The sequence below is a fragment of the Molossus molossus genome, unplaced genomic scaffold (assembly GCF_014108415.1).
Source record: "Molossus molossus isolate mMolMol1 unplaced genomic scaffold, mMolMol1.p scaffold_m16_p_6, whole genome shotgun sequence".
Lineage (NCBI taxonomy): Eukaryota > Metazoa > Chordata > Mammalia > Chiroptera > Molossidae > Molossus > Molossus molossus.
Genome location: NW_023425399.1, coordinates 103,938,083 through 103,958,796, shown reverse-complemented (window position 1 = coordinate 103,958,796; position 20,714 = coordinate 103,938,083). Strand labels below are relative to the sequence as shown.

Genomic DNA, 20,714 nt, shown 5'->3' with positions numbered 1-20,714 from the left:
GTCTTACACTAAATCAAAACTCTGATGAGCAGCAACCTTTAAAGATCAACTTTAATGTACTATCATTTAATGGCTCTGTAAAGCTGACTTACTCACTTGGAAATAAGGTTAAGAAGATGGTGTTATGGAAATTTGCATTAAATGGGTACCTAATTTAATGATCACTGGAGTCAGTAATGGAAAAATTTCTCCTCAGATGTATATGGCTCAGTGAAGATGGAATCCTACTATGGTTCAAAGTATTTTTGAGTCCTCATGACAATACTGTACATTTCATGACTGAATTCTCCCATTAGTTTTCTCTATTTGGACTTCTATGAAACCTGCATTTGTAAAGTAAGCTGTGCTGTCAGAAATGCATTTGTAAACATACATGTAAATTCAGGGACTGGAATGACTAAATAAAATTCTAAATTCCTCAAAGAAATTGTGAATACTCAAGGTTTCTTAGACTTACGTTTGAGACACATGGTCTCGACCATTTCCTTGACATTCCACCATATTCTGTCTGGTGCTCTTATTTAACCTGTTATTTATATTTCCACCTCTGTTTTATGTAGAATTAATTTACACATTTTTTTGAACAATGCAAAAAGGCATTCAAAACCTTTAAATATATATCTATACTTATTTTGGAATAACCTGGCTTACCACAGTCTACCAACTTTTGAAGGTCTTGTGTTAATGTACTCTTCAGAACACTGTGTGGAGAAGGAGCAGCAAGATGCTGGGTGGTTTCCAAGACAGCATGCCTGAGGCCAGTTACCTTCTGATGTCAAATAGTCCCGATTTTCCACAAAGTTATGTTTTTCTTCTTGAGGTATCTGCTTGTAATGGTTAGTTTTTAAATACATATTTAGTGAAAACATGATTATTAAATGTCAATTTTATCATGCCATCAGATAAAGAAATAGGAAAGGTCTATGTGTTTGAATCATAATTTTTGCATTATTATGTCATTCTTCTTTTTTTTATCCTCACCCAAGGACATTTTTCCATTTTTTGTATAGATAGAGTGGGAGGCAGAGAGAGAGAGAGAAACATGGATGTGAAAGGGACACATCGAGTGGCTGCCACCCGCACGGCCAACCAGGGCCGGGGACAAACTGCAACCGAAGTACGTGCTCTTAGCGGGAACCGAACCCGGGTCTCTCTGGACCGCAGGCCGACGCTCTAACCGCTGAGCCAAACTGGCCAGGGCTATGTCATTCTTCTTATGGTCTTTCACATTTTCTTTCCCCCACCTCCTCTCTATTCAAGAAATTAGGCCTTTTTTTCCTTATTATTTTGAGGTAGGATGTGATAGATCAGAAGGCAAAAAGGGTGCACATTCTGGCTTTGTCTTTCAAAAGCATCCAGGAATGGAGAAGCGTAGAGATAACATTTGAGAACAGCTGTACTATCTCTACACACACACACACACACACACACACACACACACACACACTTTCTCTACCTCCCCTTTTGGGAAGAGCCATCTAGAAGAGAGAAATATGGTAAGTATAGGTTAGCCCTGTGTGATCTCTATGAGCCCAGGGACTGGCTCTCTGCTTCTGTTGCAGACTTCTAAGGAGGCAACCAAGTCATAAGGAGGAAATAGCTACATGGTGGGTTTAAGCCCACAGGGCCACAGGGCCATTTTTGTCCAACTTCTTGGTTCAATGTGGCATAACCCCTGTGCCCCTGGGTATGGCACAGAAGCAGTGCCAATAAATCCTTTATTAAGGGTTCAGGCAAATAAGAAAGAGGAATTCTTCCCACCCCAAAACAACTTGCATGGATGGAGAACTGGGGACCATAGAAGATGATAGGCTCCTACATGAATAGGCAATATTGAAGATTAGAGGGCCTGACCCCATACACCTTGATACTCTCTATAAGTACCAACAACTTAGATACAATACCAGGAAATACAGGACCTCAAATTGACAGAAATTATTCTGAATGTATGAATTGTTATGCTTTCTTGAGGAATTGACCCTTTTGTTATAATAAAATAACCATCTTTATTCCTTGTAATCTTCTTTGCTCTGAAATCTCCTTTGTCTTTTGATAAGTAATTTCAGCTCTCATTTGATAAGCTTTAGAATGGTATGTCACTTTCCATTCTCATGTTATTATCTTATTTGTGTCTTTACATTTCAAGTGCCTTCTTTATAGGCATCATATACTATTGTTGGTTTTTCTGTAATCCAATTTTACAATCTCTGCATTTTAACTGAGGTATTTAGACCATTTACATTTAATATGATTATTTATATAGTTGGGTTTAAATCTATCACCCTGTCATTTGTTCTCAATTTATACCATTTGTTTGTTGTTCACTCCCGACTCCCCCTCCCCCCTTTTTTTACTTCTTTGGGATTAACTGAGTATTTTTATAATTTAATTATCTCCTTTGTTATTAGCTATAACTCTTTGTTTTAATATTTCAGTGGTTGCTTTAGAATGTATAGTACACATCTAACTTACTAAGTGATATTATACAACTTCATGTTTTCAAATGATATTGTACCACTTTACATGTTGTACTAGAACTTTACAAGAGTACCCTTTCATTTCTCCTCTCCCAAACTTTGAGCCACTGTCATCATGCCTTTTGCTTTTAGATATAATTCCAATACTAAATTGTCGTTACTTTTCTTGAAAGTCAGTTGCCTTTTTAAGTGATTTAAATATTAATCAAAACATCTATATATTTATCAATGTTGATACCATTTCCATTCCTCTCTATTCTTTTGTTTATACTCATATTTCCATCTGGTATCAGTTTTCTTCGGTCTGAAGGACTTCTTTTAATAATTCTTTTAGCACATGTCTGATGGTGATGAATTGTTTCAGCTTTTACATTTAAAAGACATTTTTACTGGCTATACAAATACAGGTTGACAATTTTTTCTTTCAGTACTTTAATGTTTTGCATTATTGTCTTTTCGATTGTACCATTTTAGATGAGATATTTACTGTGATTCTTATCTTTGTTCCTCACCAGCAATGTGTTTTCTTCCTTTACAGTTGCATTTAAGATTTTCTCATTATCACTGTTTTGGAACAATTTGATTATGATGTGCCTCGGTGTGGTTTTCTTTGCATTTTCTATGCTTAAAGTTCATTGAATTTCCTAGATCTTTAGTATTATAGTTTTCAACAAATTTGGAAAAATATCAGCCATTATTTCTTCAAATGTTTTTGCCCCCACCCATTTTGAGGACTCCATTTATACCTATAGTCAGCCACTTAAAATGGTTCCCAGTTCACTGAGGCCCATTTCATTTTTAAATATTTTCTTCTCCCTGTGTTTTATTTAAATAGTTTCTATCACTGTGCCTTCTAGTTCACTAATCTTTTTTTCCTGAAATATTTAATCCTGTGTATTTTTCACCCCAGCCATTGTAGCGTATATGTCTGAATGTCCATGCCACTAGTCAATTTTTCTATTTAATTTAGTAAACTTACAGATTACAGTTATAAAAACTATTTTACTGTCTTGGTCACTAATTCTTATGTGTGGGTCAGTTTTGGTTCTTTACCAATTAACTGATTTTTTTCCCTCCTCATCAGTGTTTAAGTTTTCTTTCTTTTTTTAATGCCTAATAATTTTTTTATTGGATGCTAAATTAATTTTACTTTCTGGGTACTGAATATTTTATTTCTATAAATATTCTTAAGTTTTGTTCTGCAACATAATTAAGTTACTTGAAAACAGTTTTATCTTTTCCAGTCTTACTTTTATGATTAGGCAAGACAACAGCAGTACTCATGCTATGGTTAATTACTCTCAGTTACTGAGGCTAGGTTTTTCTATGTACCCCTCTTTCCCCAGTACCCTGAGAGTCATGAGATTCTCAAGTTTGGTTGATGGAAACAAGTAGTATTGTTAACTCTGTGAGGCATTATTATCTCTAGTCATTTAATGTAAGTATTTTCCTAGACTTGAGTATTTTTCGCATATACATGATCTCTGATCAGCACTCAGCTAAATATTTGAGGGGGCCTTCTTTAAATCTTCAGAATTCCTTCTTGTACAGCCCTCTCTTCTGACATACTCTGCCTTGTATAATCTAGTTCCTTCTGTGTGCAGCTCTCACCTCTACCCTACTCTGCCCGTATAATCCAGCCTTCTTGACCTTGTCTGTCTCTCAGCACTGCTTCCTCAGCTTGGGGACTCTGCTAGATTCTTCTTGGGGTCCCCTCTCTGTACTACAACCTAGAAATTCCCTCCGGGTGGTCATCTGGGGGCAATTATAGCTGGCTTACATAACTTGTTTTAAACTTTTTTAGTAGTTGTTGGCCAATGTCTTGACACCCATTGCTTTATGTATTTGGGCAGTTTTTTCCTGTGGTTGTTTCAGGCAGGAGGGTAAATCTGGTGCCTGTTATTCTACCTTGGCCAGAAGCAAAAGTGTCTTTATTATTTCTCAATTTTATTATTCCTGCAGCAGCCCCTATAACTGATTTCCTGTGAGGTGACAGAGAGTTCTGGTTCTTAGCATATCTCCAAAATAATAGCTTGGGCATTCCAGTACACCAGTGAGTCTCCAAGGTTCCCTGAGTGGATGGCAGTGCTGTAAAAATATGAGCATTTTCTCTGTCTAACTGACAGAAGAGGGAAATACAAAGTTTCAGGTGAGTTTGCATGTAATACCATCTTTCCAGGTATACTGGAGTAAAACATTATTAATGTAAAACTCTAATTGATAAGAAAAATCAAACAAATTATAACAGACTAAATTTATCTTTACTCAGTTGATTCTATCTTTGTAGGAAAAAAAAAAAAAAAAGACAAGTATTCAGAGTAAAGGGTGCAACAAGAAAAATTTTCAAATATTTGAAAGAAAAGCCACTTTTAATATAAGCCAATAATTATGTACAAAAAGCTTTGATTGTTTAAAATGAGCACAGCTAATTTATTTGAATAAGTTACTTATGATCTCTGTAACAGTTCACTGAATGAGATTTTTAAAGTCTATTTGAGTTATTCTGTCTCATAATTAGTTTTGCATAAATTCTTTTAACTACCACAGCAAACACAGGTAAGAACCTCTACATGGCAGATGGCCCCTTTCTCTTTTATACCTTAAATTGACAATTTTTTTTTCCTGTTAAAATATATTCTTTATTTCAAATAGTTTTTCTCTTTTTAAGTCTAAATTATATATTGATAAGTGGGCAGTATTTTTATTTATTTATTTATTTATTTATTATCCTCACCCGAGGACATTTTTCCATTTTTTGTTCAGGTAGAGTGAGAGGGAGAGAGAGAGAGAGAGAGAGAGAGAGAGAGAGAGAGAGAGAAACATCGGCGTGAAAGGGACACATCGAGTGGCTGCCATCCTCATGACCAACCAGGGCCGGGGATAAACCGCAACCGAGGTACGTGCCCTTAGTGGGAACTGAACCCGGGTCTCTCTGGACCACAGGCCAACGCTCCAACCGCTGAGCCAAACTGGCCAGGGCAATGGGCAGTATTTTTAAATAAATGGAGTCTTTTTTATGCTGATGCCAATAATCTTTCATTAAGGAAAGATAAGTTTTCAGAAAAGAAGATCTTCACTGAGTTCAGTGTAGCAGTTTGCCAAAACATCCTATGCTTGCATTTTAGTCTTTCAGCAGAAAGAACAAATTACCTTCAAATAAAGGTCTACCTATCTTAAAAAAGAGAGTGAAAGAGAGCTTTCAGAAATGTACTTCAGTTTGCTTTAGTTTACTAAGCTCTTAAGAGAAAATTTCATAAATTCTCATTACCTCTCTCTCTGCAGTGACCTAAACACTGCATTTCTCTGACTCTCAGGAGCCCATGAGGATTTGTCCTGTTTCCTGTTGGGATGTAGAGGAGAGAGAGCATAGACTGGGATCGGCAAGGCTACACTGGGATGAAGTACGAAAGATGGAACTTGAAGTATAGATTGCATTCCAGGTGTGGAACCAAAGGGGACAGTCAGAACACAGGCCGAGAGATGGAAGGAAGGCGATGCATTTAGAAAGGAGTGAGCAGGTGATTTTGCTACGACATCAGGTTTATGTGGAAGAATAATGACAGCTGATACCAGAAAGGGGAGTTTGACTTCATGGTGAGAGAGCTTGTGTACTAAGCTGAGACACTTGTTAACTGAGTAGTCACTACTAATTTTTAGACATGCCTGAGTCAAGGAATGATATGAACAGGGATGTGGTTTAGGAAGATTAATCTGGAAACAGTGGTTAGATTGGATGGTGGATGGGATGAGAAGGAGAACAGGGCCCTGGTTCCTAAATCTGCATGGCCTTTGACAATTTACAATGTGCATTCACACACAGAATCTTATTTGAAGCTTGTAATAATCTTGTGATGTTAAGTAGTAAAAATAGTCTGTTTTAAAAGATAAGAAAGTCATGGCTCAGGTCAGATCCTCTGATTCATTTCAATGTTCTCTTCTCTATACCATGTTGCTTTGGGCAGTTTGGAGGTCAACCCTACAACTGTGGGTCTTCCAGGAGTGCTCGGCCTCAGAGACTCAAGGAACTCTCGCGAGGGCTGCAGTGGCAGCTCAGGCTCTTAGTTCAGCCTTTTGTTAAGCATAGACGCTTTTCTTACATGTTGGGCTCTTGTGTACGATTTCCTTTGGCAAAGGGGTTATAAAGGCAAGTAAATAAATCTAATAAAAAGATTTAAAATTCCCAGTCTACAGAACTTTGCGATTGATTCACTATGGATGTGATGGAGACAGGGAAATCTTGTAAGTCCTGGGTTTGAGTATTTGGAATAATAGCGGCAACAATACAAAGGAAGGCAGGAGACTGGTTTGGGAAGGCAAATATGACAAGTCTGTCTCGGAATGGAGACAAAGATATAATTTAAGGATCTGGGGGATAATTAAGACCTAATAGTCACTCAGAAAAATTGGAAATGTTTATAAGCAATCCTATTAGTTAATGCTTAACAGCTAAACTGAAAAGAATAACTCATCCCAAAGTCCTTCGAAGAGAGGAGCTGCCAGGAAGTAGTTAGAGAACTCTTCGTGGGAAGCTGGGGATTGAGCTGGACCATAAATACTGTTTGGATGGTTGACAGAAGATTTTGGTCAGTAGAGAGTTGAGCAATTACATAACTTGCCAACTCTGGGTGTCATTAATTTGTTAAAAGATAGTCATTTATAATTTTGCAAAGGTGTTAGGATAGATTCATATTTTGCCATTAGCATAGGAAAATGGAGGGGAGGGGATTGTTCCAACTCCCTGGGAACTACCCATGGACCCGGAGACATTGGATGATGAGAGCTGGGTGTGACACTTGTATTGATGACAATAGCCAAGTACACCTTCGGAACCCGATCACTTGCTTTCCCACCACGTCAAGTGATGTGGTTGACTCTAGGTCAAACCAGACAGTAGGATGTGGGTATTGGCCTCATAGATGTTTCCACAATATCACTAACAGGGTCAGATAGGAATCAACCTCATCAACCTCATCCAGGGACAGGCAACAAGGAATATAGCAGCAGGTGCCATTACGGACTGGAGACATAACAGAAGCAGAAGATAAAGAAGTTAGGAATTCCTATCTATTCTTTGTTCCACATGGGAAATGGAAAATGGCTTCCTCTGCAGGCTGTGTCACTGGACTTGGCTGGCCATTCTTTCAAGCCAGTTCTTTGTGTGGGATTTCAAACGGACTCTTGCTCATACGACACCATTTAAAATGCCCTGGAGAAAACAGTGAAAATGCACATATGTATGTCCACCAAACACAAAACTTTCCTCCTGAAAGATGTCAGCCTAGAATTCAGCCTCAACAAAGAACCCTAAAAATTCCCTTTTGCATTGTTCTAAAAGACTGTAAAAGTTTTCTAAATGTAATTTTTATCACCTTCCTTTTTTTTTTTTTTACCATTTATGAACATATGTGTTTTTTATGATATTCACAACATGCTTGTGTCACAAGATTCAAATTTAATTTCCTGCAATTACTGCACAATATGCATGGCAAAAAAATGATATAAAAATGACAGAAAATAATGAACAGTTACTCCATTTCTGCTAAGTTACCATTTGGAAATAAAACTCAAGCATAACCCAGCCGAGTCTTTTGATTGGCTGTCTCCAATACATGTTGTTTAGAGGCATTGGTAATAATCGTTAGACATTTTCAAATCTTCCGATAGTAGCAGGATTTAGTTTATTGGGAAATTATCATCCTGTACACCCAGAGATTTAAGAGAGGTTGTAACTTCCTTCGTGAAATGTGAAGTTAGGGTGGTTAGCTGGTGGTTGATCAACAATGCCTTGTGAAGTTAGGGTGGTTAGCTGGTGGTTGATCAACAATGCCTTGTGAAGTTAGGGTGGTTAGCTGGTGGTTGATCAACAATGTTTTGTGAAGTTAGGGTGGTTAGCTGGTGGTTGATCAACAATGTTTTGTGAAGTTAGGGTGGTTAGCTGGTGGTTGATCAACAATGCCTTGTGAAGTTAGGGTAGTTAGCTGGTGGTTTACAACAATGCTTTATGAAGTTAGGGTGGTTAGATGGTGGTTTACAACAATGCTTTGCACCTTCCAATTTGGAATCAAATGTACTTGAGCTAATTTATTCATGTCATTATGTATCTCATTTCTTACAGGCAGCAACAATAAACTTGTAGACAAAAGCTTATTTATGACAGGTGGAGGAGAAATCCTTCCTCTATTTCAGAAGAGGCACTAAAGTACAGTGATTAAGAACTCGGGATCTGGGGTCTGCAAACCTGGTTTAAAACCCTTCTCTACCACTTGGTAACGATGATGCTGGGACAAGATTTTTAACCATTCTAAGTTTCAAAGTCCCTATCACCAAAATGCACATTTGGTCCTGGCCTGTTTCGCTCAGCGGTTGGAGCATCCACCCATGGACCAAAGGGTCTCAGGTTCGATTTCCAGTCAAGGGCATATACCTGGGCTTCAGGTTTGATTCCCAGCCCTGGTTGGGGTCATGCTGGAGGCAACCAATCGATGTGTCTCTCTCACATCGATGTTTCTCTCTCTCTCCCACTCCCTCTCCCTCCTTTTCATTCTCTCTGAAAATCAATGGGGAAAAAAATATCCTCGAGAGGATTAGTAAAAAAATTAAAAAAATAAAAATGCACATTTGAAAAGCTTCAAGATCATAGGGTTGTTGGCAATGAAGTGAGGTAACACCTGTGTGGTATAGGGTAAACACCGATACATGTTAACCATTGATACAGTGATGATGGTACCACCCACAAGGACGAAGATGTGTGCTGTTTTCTGATGTAGAAAATAACAGCCAGAGTATATTGAGGTAGATGTCCGAATGCAGTAATTTCTGTTACATGAATGACACCTCCCACCTGTGTTTATTTGCTTAGTTCTAATTCAGGCAGCCAAAAAAGGGACAAAATATGTTTTGTTTTACTAGGTGTAATTTTCAGGAAATGTCATCCCTGAATTGGCTTAACTTCTCCCAAATGTTCATGGGTGGGAGAAAATTCTTAAGTAAATAGGAAAAGAAAGGAAGAAAGGAGGGAGGGAGGGATGGAAAGAGGGACTAGGAGGAGGAATAGGGGAGAAAGAAAGAGAGAAAAAGAGAGAGAGGATTGCAATAGATGACTGACTTTAAAGTGAAATTCTTTGGGAAAAAACAAAGATTAGCTGACATGATCTCTTGCTAAGTAAGGTGCACTGGCATCCATCATGTTGGCATTTGATGGCCCACGTTCTGCGAGGACGAGCCCTGCTTTGATGTTTTCACTTAATTAAAGCATAGGAAAGACTTTCCCTGACTGGCAATAGAGCTCGCTGTTCCAACTATTTGCTTTCTTTAGTGAATTCACCGACAATAAAACACCCAGCTATTGAGAAATAAAATGACATAATGGAGGATATTGAGGATTATTTAAGACTCCTTCCTGCTGCCTCCATTCCCTGGTTGCCCATTGTTTCTTTATATTTCACCTATTACTCTAGTTTTATCTAGTCTTCCAGCCCTTGGATTGGAGTTGACAGTAGTGTGGGCGTCTAGGATGAGTCAGATTCCTTGCAAGTCTCTGCTCAAGGAGGACGACGGTGGAGGAGGGGAACACTGAAGGAGGTGGGTTCTCGGAATGGGATTGCATTAGAAAGGCAGACCTTAGACCAATTCTCCACCTTGGGTGCCTAGCGCCCCATGTTGAGAGTGAGCGTAAATGGTATCCAGGCCCAAGGGGAATAAGTACCCATTAAGAATGATTATTGAGGTCAGTCACAGGTCCAGTATAGAAAGCACGTGTTTATGTCATCCTCAGTCCAGAAGTTAGGGGCTTTCGTTGGGCTATAAAGGTAGACTAGGGTATGGGGACAGTAGTAGTAAAGGAATGAGAGCAAATAGGGCCACAGATGCCTATTTTTCATGGAGATCTCCTGTGGGTGACCACTGAAAACAGTTAGTATCACATCTCCTCTCTGCAGTAGATACAGTTGAACAGCTGACATTTACACAACTGTGGATTGATGCTGATTCACACCACCACACTCAGCCCATGCACACACATCTCCCTCCTTTTATTGGACTAGAAATCATTTGATGTGAATTTATATGTGAACTAGAAATAATGAAAATCCAGGTCACCTTACTTCATTGGAATTTGGGGTACCTGTTTATCATCCAGATATTTTTAAATATTCAATAACATTGGCTGTTGAAACACTTTAATGAAATAACAGCCATAATCATTTTTAAGTGATTAAACATGTGTATGTCTTGCCTAACATGGAATACATGTTCTAATGTGAGGAATAAGCCAGTGGCATGGGAACAGCAGGTGTCCACCAACAAGCCATCTTGAAATCACATTTTACACGTAAACAGAAGTCTCTCGTCACCAGAATTTCCACTTCAGTGAACAGCATTGAAACAATCCACCGTTCTCTGCGTTAGTCCGAGGTCTTCCTGTGAGCAAGTGCCCCAAGCTGGTCCCCCTCCACGAATTAGGGCTCTATGTATGGGAAACATATATAGCTCTGTAATGTACATGTAAACATTCACAGAGTTGATTTATTGTGACCCCTATTTTCTTTTGAATTAATACCAAATGTAAAAAAAAAAAAAAAAATGCTTTAAAATGAAATGTTTTATAAGTCACTCATTGAAAACAGTACTGGCCAGATGCGGACTGAGGATTATATTGTTGGTTCAAAACTAAGTATCAGCCAGTAACCCCTTTACAGGAGTGCAGGTTTCAGACCTGGAGAATTCTTTCCTTGGGGGGCATTAACGCAAAGGGAGTGTCCGTGTCATGCTCGAACTCTGCCGAACACACTAATTATATGTATTTTCGAGTTCTGGTTCCCCCGATGTAAAAGGGACAGAACTGTCCAGAAGACAGCTGTAAAGGAGGAGGGAGTTTGGAAACCATGTTTTCTAAGAAACAGTCAAAGGAAATAGATACCATTTTTTATAAGAGTCTAAGTTGTCTTCATGTGATTATCAGAATGATTCGAGAAAGTAGGACTACCTAACTCTTTGCTGCTCCCTAGAGCAGAACAAAGACTGGGGTGGAGGTACTAGAAAAGCAAATTTTGCAAGAATATGAAGCGGATCTTTCTAAAGATCAGAGATCTGGTGTGCCCATGGTAAGACTTGTCCCAGCAAAGGCAGGTCTCTGCGCGGCAGCTGCTCAAGGGGCTGCCCCGCTTTGGGAGGACGAGGGGCTCCGTTCACACGACTCTCAAGTTCTCTAGTGCCATTTTATCGCTCTTTGATCTGTCAGTTTGGTTCCAATCAGGCTCATACATGTAGTTTATCTCATAACAATCAATAAATGGATCCATTTGGAAATGGTGTCAATCACATCTCTTTGTAAATAAAACCATAAATGCATGTAAGCCACTCACTGTTTAGAGGGGGAAAAAAATGCTCTTCTTTTGTTAAGAATCCACTTGTGGTGCAAATAATTATTTCCGAAATGAGACATTTTTATTTTCCTGGATGGGTTTTTCTCACACAGAGGCATCCGTGTGTCCCAGCAGTGCAGGGTGCCCCACAAGTCATTAAACGGAAGAAATTCTGATGCTTGGTGCTGTGGATAAGACACGGGGGCTCCACCCGACTCCTCCTCTCATTGAGCAAACACTGCAGTAGAATGTTTCACACCGGAATTATTAACCCCAAATTAACAAAATTCGCTGCCATCAGGGAGCTGCAACATTAACTTCTTGTGCCTTCTGTGGGAGCTGAATGCCTCTTTACTAGGGCTCCTTCCCAAGTCTCGATTAACTAGCAGTGGGGCCTGCTGGACCCTCAAGTTCCTCCTCTGTAAAAAGGTGCTCACGGCACTATATGCCCTTGGCCATGAGCACCACATCCCAATGTGCTACCCAGGTAACACACGTAACTTCAAGATGCCTCTGTTCTGCCTGGGTTGATGGAATCAGAAATATGCGAAGACGGAAGAATTTCTAAAGGAATCGTGAGTCCAGTGTCAGGCTGCTCCATGCTGTCCAGGTACTAACAAGTCACACACTTTGGGGCCGCATCTTATCTCTAGATTCTCTGAAATGATAGGAATTGGAGAAACATTCCATCTGAAGCAATGAATGGCAACAATGTTCTCTAACATTGTGGAGATGTTTAACACACTCAAAGGAGTTTACATACAATTAGAGGAAATTACATAAAACCATTTGATAATTTATGAAACCTTATTTTCTGGGGTCAAAGCTAGGCATTTTCTTAGGGACAGAATCACGTTTTGCATGTTCTTGGCACCATTGGAAAAAAATCTCCCTGCTACAAGTTTTGCTGCATGGTCTTGAAGCAGCTGTCTTGGCGAGGTTGCTACTGGGTGGCAGCTAATAGTATTCCCACAACCATGAATACCCACCCCCTCAGTTCAATGCCCAGTTGGTCTCTGGAATGTCCACAATCACAAGTACATCCTAGAAGGTACAATTATGTTCTCCAATCCAACTTTTTATATGTTCAAAAATCCAACACCGAGAGCTATTCGCTATTAATCATATTGTTTCTTTCTTGAAATGAAATGATAAGAACAAGTCTTGTCAGAAAAAGAAAAACGTCCCTGACACTGACTTTGGGCAAGTCACCCCCTCTGGCCTCCGGCCTGTGTTTGTAAATCAGGACACGGGATGAGGCCAGGAGGTGGCAGACTATCATCTACGGGCAGATACGGCCAGCTACTAGCTTTCGTATGATCAGGAAAATGGCTTTTACAGCTCTAGGTCATTGATAAAGACCCAAAGAAGAAAATTTGTTGTGACACGTTAAAACAATAAGAAATGCAAATTTCAGTTACATAGATAGAGTTTCATCGGAACACAGTCACCCCCATTTGTTTATACTTCGTCTATGGCTGCTTTCGCCCTGACCTGGCAGAGTGGAGTAATTGCAACAGAGATACAGGGCCCCAAAAGCCAGAAGTATTTGCCATCTGGCCCTCTGCACAAAAAGGGCGTCGACCCCCTACACAATGACTGGGGTTGTTGCCGCCGTAAGTCATGTATAATTTCTTCCCACTACCTTGACCTTCACTCCCTTTCCCTTCCCAATCTTTAGACTTCAAGACTTATGGGAAGAAAATCTAAAATAAGTGAAACGATAGCAACAAAGTGGAATGGCAAAGCCAGGGGTGGAATGCAGGCCTCATCTGAGCTCCCTCCACAGAGTTTGCTTTTATCATCTCTCCCAGGACATCTTTTTGTCGGACCTCTGCTCCCTTCCTTAGACCTGTCGTGTTTGGCCCACAAGGCCACTTCTGTCTACCTCCACTGTGGTATTGCAATGATAACAGACCTTCGATTTATATTAGCATGTCAAACAAAAGAAGGGAATATTACCTAATTTTATAAATGTAACAAACAAACTTCCAATGGACTGGTAGTGGAATTGAAACCCAAATCTTAGGCTTGTTGATCTGAAGGTATTATCCTTCGCTCCTTTGTAGTGGCGCCTTCCAGCAATTCCAGTGATCAGTGTTAACATTTACTGAGCATTTACTCTTAAATGGAGATGGAGTCTTGGAGCTAGAAAGCTGCCCTTGTGGATGTTGCCACAGGCACAGCTAGACAGACTTCTCTCCTGCATCACCTCCAACCCCTCTGCTGCTTGCTTTATCCACATACTTGTTCCCTACAAGGCACTCTCTTGTGGCAAGTATAGTCAAATATGAACTATTGCCTGGAACCTTTTATCTTCTATTACACACAAAATACACGTACAATTCTCATATTTATAGACTTTGCCTCCTGAAAAGAATATTTCATAAATTATCAAAGGCTTTTAGAGAAGTTCCTCTAAATATCAACTCCTACTAAGGCTGTGTTAAACATCTACTCTCAATCACAGCTTTAGAGAGCATCTTTGAAGTTGTTAATAAATTCAGCAAATGTTAATTTGTGCCTTCTGGGTTCAGAATACCATGCCAGACACTATGGAGTGTAGAAAAGATAATACACACTGTGGAGGGCAGGGCAGCTCAAAACAGAGGAGAACCACACCATAATGGGAGGGGCCCCGTGAGTAAATGTACCTGGGAGGGGCCCAGTGAATAAATGAACATGGGAGTTTAGAGGCTCATTTTCTTCGTTGAACACTAATAGCTTCTTGGAGAAGGTGACATATAACCTGCACCTTGAAGGCTTGGGAGCATTTCATTGGGAAACATAGGAGACATTTTTGCCCTGAATGGAGATACAGGGCCTGAAGAGAGGCCAACTAAAATATATTTCCAAAAATTCCTCTAGCAGATAGATGTATGTTCTGGTGGGAGGGGAGAGGAGGGGAGAGGAGGGGAAGGGGGGGGGGGAGGAGGAGGGGAGGGGAGGGCAGGGGAGGGGAGGGGAGGGGAGGGGAGGGAGGGCAGGGGAGGGGAGGGGAGGGGAGGGGAGGGGAAGGGAGGAAAAATAAAGTGTAGTTTTGAAGTCAGGGTTTTTCTACATTGCTATTTCTCACTTCATATCTTAACGTTCAAGTGCCCTTTGAAGACACTGTTCTGAAGCCTTTACAGCTCGTCTGAGAACATTTGTACCTAATTTAGACAGAGACGACAGGTCCTAGTACTGCACACATGGTCTGCATACTCGGGATCGCTAGAGCCCTTCTGATGACTATTTTTATTGGTTTTATGACGGTGATAAAAAGAAAGTGTTGCATTTGCAAAGGTTTTTTAAACATTATTTATACCTAGGATATCTGGTTGCATGCCCCTAAATAATAAAAACAAATGGATTTGTCTAAATTTGTGGCATAATACGGGAGTAACAGAAGAGCTTTTGTCTGTCATCATGAGTGCTAAGGCAAGAGAATTCGGGGGGAGAAACCTTTGAAAATCGGAGTTCTTGTTAGTGCCTCTTAATGGACTAACAATTTAGATCTAATTGATCACAGCTTTAATTGTCCATAATCTCTATATACTAGGGTAGCCTTGTGGGATATTACTAGTCAAATTAAAACTAATTCAAAACAATCTCCAATTACAGAATGTGTTGTGTCTCTTTCAGGCTTGGGGGGTCAGGAGCAATGTAGTGTTGATGATAGGCTGAGCCTCGCGCCTGCAGTTTAAACGGCTCTCGAAGCCGCGTTTTCATGGAGCTGCACTGTGCGGTGGGCTAATGCAGCTGAATTTAACATCAGCAGCAAGAAAAGTACTCACAAAAATGTTTAATTAAAAAAAAATTGATGACATGGTTATGTTTCAGTTCAAATACATGAATCTACCAAACTCTTCAGACCAGGTTTCTGTGGGGACGCTGCCTTCATTCACAACACACAGAGTCAAGGGAAGTATTATAGATGCATAGACCCAATGTCTGTGCCCCTAAAGGTTCTTACGTTGAAACACTAACCCCCCCCCCCCCACGCACACACGCAACATAATGGTATTAGGAAGTAGGGTCTTTGGAAGGTTCTTAGAATGAGGGGAGGTATGAGGTTGGAGTCCTGATTCATGGGTTTAGTGATTTATGAGTTTCGAGAGAGTTTGCTTCTCTGCTCCCCACCATGTGAGGTCGAAGCGAGAAGGCAGCCATCCACAAGCCAGGAAGGGGACCCTCGTGAGACATCAGATCGGCCAGCACCTTGATCTTGAAGTTCCCAGACCCCACAACTGTAATAAGTGTTTGTCGTTTAAGCTCCCCAGAGTATGGTCATTTGTTAGTGCAGTCTGCTCTGGCTAAGACGGGGAGGGATGAAAATGACCCGAGAGTAGATATTTTTGTTCCTGGTAATTGTTGAACCATGTGGTTTCATCGTGTGAGTTACAGGCCATGGAGAAGTGGGCTTTCATGATTCTTCTTTGATGGGACAATCCTGAGCCTAAAATCCCTGTCACCATCATGAGCAAATACTAGGAAAATAAACCAGACTTTCCTACCCCCTAAGCCAATGGCCTAGTCCATCCACATACCCCCTCTGGCACGTGAAAAATTCCTCCCTATTAAAAGCACTTTTTAACCAACAAGGTGAGAGACGTTATTTTGCATATGTACTCTGTGGTCGCCTAAGGCTGCTAAAAATGTCAGCAAAGAGTGCAGATGTGTGCCACAGCCAAGTCTTCTTTGGGGCTGGTTGCAATTCTTATATCTATCCCTGTTGTCCCCTCTGATTCTCCAACATTGTCGTTTTAAAACATCAGTGTCCATAGGCCTTTGAGTCTATCACCAACCTCTTAGTTTTCAGAGGTTCCCATGTACATAAGAGTCTCTCAACTTCCTGCCACCGAAGTTCACAGTTCCTGCATCTGTTACCACGGGACTGGCATCCTTCACGGATGTTCCCAAGAACCTTGTATTTATCTACGTCTTAACCCTTCACAGGTTGTGTTAACTTTGGCTATTTATGTGTCCATGTTCCTGACATGACTGTAAATTTCTTGGGGACACAAACAATATCTTAGTCATACAGTATCTAGCACACAGTCGGCACCTAATGAATGAATATCTTCGATGCATTGGTAATTCCTGTGTGTATGGCTCATTCTGAGTAACCTGTTCTTACCCTGCACCTGGTTTGCAGTAGAATTCAGCTTACGAGTGCACTTTAAAGCTCCAACTGCATAACACATGGGACAAAAAGTTTTAACTTCTCATGTAGAGGTGGGAAGAACACCACCCAGAACACAAAATTCTTATTCTGATTAGACTTCTCTAATCTTCCCAGTAAATCAAGTTTTCTCCACCCATTTCCCACCTGTTATTCCCCCAGCCTCAAAAAAGTCTCCAGCACCCCTCACTGCCCATCACCCTTGCCTCTGCAAGGACCACCTCTCTTTCCTTGGCATATTAGAATGTGTTGAGGGAAAGGAAGGGCAACGGGAAGGGCTCTGTGTTGACCACAAATAATGAATTCATAAATGACCAAATGCTAAAAGATCACTTGAGAACACATTATTCAAGCTACTTGATCTCTTTTTCTTAGAGCAAAAGTTTCTCAACTAATATCTTGAGGTATCTGTTAACATTTCATCTAGTTGGACACTTCTTTACATTATTTAAAGTTATTGCCTTGGATAAGTAACTTCTAAGCTTGGGGATCAGTCTCTTACAGAAAGTATTTTGTTCCTCATTGAAAATGATAAGATACGTTTCTGTGAGAAACTAACGGTAGGCATTCTGGTGGAGATCTGGCCACAGCAATGCGCATGACGACACCATCTTCTTCACAGGGTAACTATGAGGACAAAGTGAAATACTGCAGCTTCTAACACATAGTAAATGACTATTGATTTTTTATTAATGATAATATGAATTAATGCTAACATTGATTAAGGATCACTGTAATCTTGAAAAATGGTCTAAAGAATGTTGGCAAAGGTCCTTATAAAAATGGTATAGAAAGGATCTAAACTCATAGCCATTTTAATACAAGTATTAATAACTCCATATCCTGAGGCATCTTGCCCTAGACCTTCTGAAACATGCTTGATTATAAAAGACATCAAATTCTCAATTCTCTAACAAGAAATCCAGTTGTCATTTTTCTGTTTAGTAGCAAAATGATATGGTTTTCTTTTTTCTTTCCTCCTTTTATGCAATTTCATTGGAGGCTCAAAAGCAAGAATGAGAGTTTCAGAAGGAACAGAGGCATCAATAGCTAATCATGTTGCTATGGACATGACTAGCTTCTCTCCAGAAACGTTAGAGAGAAAATTAGATAGAAAGTTGAAGAAATGGAGATTTGAGTTCAAGGACAAGATGTTTCGTGGTTAATCCTGCAAAAGCAAGGAGGTCTAGACTTAATGGAGATTGCATCCTCAGCAAAAAACGACAAGTCCAAAGGTACTTTCAATTTTGTGATATTGGATCATGGGCGAGAAGCTAAGGAACATCTGGGAGATGTTCCCTGAGAAATCCTGAGCTTGTCATTTGTGGCTAAAATTCCGCGGAGAATCTTACAAGATGAGACATCCTAGTTCAAGGAAAGAAGGGCACTTTAAAATCCCATAAACAAGAGTGTCCCAAGGTTTCTAGGAAATCAAATAGCTCTTACCAAACATCTGATGAATTAAGTGCAAATGATTTAGAAACATGTGTATTAAATTTCCTTTAAAGTGCACATGGGCTTAATAGTTAAAAGGGAAAATTTTGCTTTGTGAAAGTCATTTTGGGTTTTGTTAAGCCCGATAAAAGGAGGCAGACCTGTTTTTTTCCCACGAATGTATTAAGTTCTCTGGTAATAATCAGCTATTGTTCAAATGCTACATTACTCTTGGGGTATATCTGAGAATGAAATTCTGTGTTATATATAAGGCAAGGCTCAAAGGGTATCTACCCTGACCACAGGCAGATTTGGGTTTCTCTTATATATATCAAGAGTTTGCAATAAACACAGCTTCAGGCAAGTTGTGAAACAGCCTAAAAGCTGTACATTCTCTTCTTTAATCTTTTGAGAGTGATTGTAATGGAAAGAATACAATGAAAAGTCCTGAGATTAGCCCTGGCCCCCCAGTGGCTCAATTGGTTGGTCATCCTGTACATCAAAAGGCTGTGGGTTTGGTTCCCGGTTAGGGCTCATACTTAGGTTGTGGGTTCAATCCCCGGTCGGAGCATATACGAGAGGCAACCAATTGATGTTTCTCTTTCACATCGATGTTTCTGTTTCTCTCTCTCTCCTGCCCCCAATTACTCTCTCTATAAAATAAAAAAACACATCCTCAAATAAAGATTTTTTTTAAAAGTCCTGAGATTAGGTTCCAGCCTCTCCATTTATAAACTGTAACCTTGAAGAAATAACTGGCTATCTCTGAATCACAGATTAATGATATCTACACGGAACAAAGTGTTGTGCTCTGGTGTTCGGCTCCTCAGAGGACAGGGGCGGTGGGTGTGGCTTCCATGTTTTGGGGTTTCGGGCGCCATGAGGGGTGACCGAGGTCGAGGTCGTGGTGGGCGATTTGGTTCCAGGGGAGGCCCAGGAGGAGGGTTCGGGCCCTTTGTGCCACATGTGCCATTTGAGTTCTATGTGTGTGGAATGGCTTTCCCCCGAGTCAAACCAGCACCCGATGGAACTCCCTTCAGTGAGGCCCTGCTGAAGAGAAAGCAGGACCTTCTCCCAGTTCTGCCGAACAGGCCTCTATCCTTCGCTGGTGACAAAAGTAAACCATGTGATTGACAATTTGATTGTGGCTCCAGGGACATTTGAAGAGCAAAGTGAAGAAGTCGAACAGGTTGGGTCATATAAAAAGGGCACGATGACGCCAGGACACAATGTGGCTGACCTGGTGGTAATCCGAAAGGTTCTGCCAACATTGGAAGCTGTTGCTGCCCTGGGGACAAAGTCGTGGAAAGCTTCAGAGAACAGGAAACTTCTGAAGTTCTGACCATGCTGACCAATGAAACTGGCTTTGAGATCAGTTCTGATGCTACAGTGGAGATTCTCATTACAACAGCGCCACCCAATCTCCGCAAACTGGATCCGGAACCCCACTTGGGTAGCGAGGTGTTGCCGAGTGCCTTAGCAGCCCCCCGACATGCCGCTGGTTTGAGGAAAACGCTTCTCGGTCCACAGTTAGAGTTCTCATCAGACTTCTGAAGACCTGAGGATTCGTTTTCCTGGCTTTGAGCCCCTCCCACCCTGGATCCTTGACCTACGTGGGCACTATGCTGTGATGAACAACCCCTCCAGGCAGCCTTTGGCCCTAAATGTGGCACACAGGCGCTGCTTGAAGATTCTGGCTGCAGGACTGTTCCTGCCAGGGTCAACGGGTGTCACAGACCCCTGAGAGTGGCAGCTTCAGAGGACGCACAGTCATGACTCTGGAACGGCAGGACATGGTTGGCTCCACAGCTCAGACTCTGGTTCGAATCCTCTCACATGGTGGCTTTAGGAAGATGCTTGGCCAGGAGGGTGATGCCAGTTATCTTGCTTCTGAAATACCTACCTGGGATGGAGTGATAGTGACACCTTCAGAAAAGCCACCAGAGAAGAAGGAAGGACAGGAAGAGCAGGAGAATACAGAAGAACCACCTCAAGGAGAGGGGGAGGAAAGCATGGAGGCTCGGGAGTGACCTTCCCTTCACCCCTTCTTAACCGCGGGGAAGACTGGAGCCTAAGCTAACTGCTACTGGGCTGTATATGGCGGCATTTCTGAGGGATAAGGGGAGACGGGAAAGAAAATAAAAATAAACTCTATGGAAGGAAGCGTCATCCCACTGACTTCTTATATTGGCCTAGTAGCCAGTCTCCCACCCATAGTGAAGCAGGGTACCAACTTCGTAATACTGTAGGATCCCAGCTCCTGGAAACTTCTCCACC

The 20,714-nt window shown here is 41.0% G+C and overlaps 1 pseudogene; it reads left to right on the top strand.

Moving 5' to 3' along the window:
- The first annotated feature begins 19,316 nt into the window (after positions 1–19,316).
- LOC118619333 lies at positions 19,317–20,467 on the top strand (annotated as a pseudogene).
- Positions 20,468–20,714: the final 247 nt, after the last annotated feature.